We start from the raw sequence: 1,460 nt of genomic DNA, 5'->3' as shown, positions 1-1,460 counted from the left end.
TTTGGGGGGGGGGGTATTTTGTTGTTTTTTGGGGTTTTTTTTGGAAAAACGCAAAATATTACAGTAAATTATCCGATCATTGAATCAAGGTCTGAAAATGAGATAGCTTCACATTTGGTACAATAGAATAATGACTACAGCGGCGCCCGTTATTACAGCGGGACCTTACCGGAATCCCCCTTTTCTCTAGGAAAACTCAATTATGCTTGGATAAAGCGGGGCAAGGACAGTCCCAAACTCGGATACAGCGGGAGAGATCGAACGAGCTCTAGCTGGGGGGTGGGGGACGGGGCTGTAGGTGGGCTCCAAACAGGCAGTCAGCGATGCGGCGTTGTGATTGGCTAGTCCCGTGATGGGTGAGGTGGGGCAGAAGTTGGCCACAGAGAGATGGTGCGTGTAACGTGAACCACTCCATAAATGATGTAGATCTATACATGTGTACAGAATACAATTTGGAGTGGCTCTTATGGTCTAGAGGTCATGGTGTTTGCCTCTCATTCAATAGGATCCGGGTACGAAACCCGACGGGACGGAAAATTTTCCTCTCTGAAATTTTCTCCGTTCACCTCCTTTCCAGCTCTCCTGCCATGCTCTGTTGTCAGCTTTCGACTCCAGCTTCTGCCTACATCTCTCATCCCCCCCTTTTTTTGTTCCCTCCTCCTCCTCCTCCTCCTCCTCCTCCTCCTTGATCCTTGGTCCTTACATACTACATACTGCTGTCTTTCAGCCACACCCCTTTTCTTAAGGTACCGTAAGTAAGATATAACACTTAGCCAAAAACAGTTCGGAGGTCCCGTGTGCAAGTTGCACACATTAAAGATTCCTCTGTGGTCCAAAATCTACAAAAGAGTAGGCTTCGGTCGTCACTCGGGCAAAATTCAAAATTAATTGCTACCAAGCTGAAACTATTTAATTACTCCCGCGCGTTCATAAGACCTTATGCAGTTGGGAGCGCCGTAAAACACGAACTAAATCAAACCAAAAAAAACCTACAATTTTGTACAAATTCGGGATTTCGTACTCTATTGAATCCTTAATCCTTTCTAAAAAAAATACTGATGATACTTTTTCTCTTTGTCCAGAGTTCCATGTCTGTTCTCCATTCTACCATGATCTACCTTGAGACATGTGCTTTACCTTCAAATAAAAACAAAAACAAAGCTGTATAACATCGAATATATGCATAAATCTAAATTCACTCACACATACATACTCTCTCTCTCTCTCTCTCTCTCTCTCTCTCTCTCTCTCTCTTTCTATCTATCTATCTATTTATCTATCTATCTATCTATTCTCTCTCCACCCCCCCTCTCTCTCTCTCTCTCTCTACTTACGTATTGCTTCTCTCTTTCTCCCTCTCACTCTTTCAATCTTTATCTAAAACAAGAACTTCCTAGATCTCTGTGTTTCTCTCTCTCTCTCTCTCTCTCTCTCTCTCTCTCTCTCTCTCTCTCTCTCTA

At 43.6% G+C, this 1,460-nt stretch overlaps 1 protein-coding gene across 1 annotated transcript in view; it reads right to left on the bottom strand.

Annotated features, from left to right (window-relative positions):
- Positions 1-1,460, bottom strand: part of LOC101846039 (probable rRNA-processing protein EBP2) — a 13,911-nt gene that overhangs the window by 10,297 nt on the left and 2,154 nt on the right. The gene's annotated exons all lie outside the window — the stretch shown is intronic.

The sequence above is a fragment of the Aplysia californica genome, unplaced genomic scaffold, assembly GCF_000002075.1.
Source record: "Aplysia californica isolate F4 #8 unplaced genomic scaffold, AplCal3.0 scaffold00927, whole genome shotgun sequence".
In the NCBI taxonomy this organism is placed as follows: domain Eukaryota; kingdom Metazoa; phylum Mollusca; class Gastropoda; order Aplysiida; family Aplysiidae; genus Aplysia; species Aplysia californica.
Note: the sequence above shows the minus strand (reverse complement) of the source record. Positions and strands in the feature narration are given on the sequence as shown.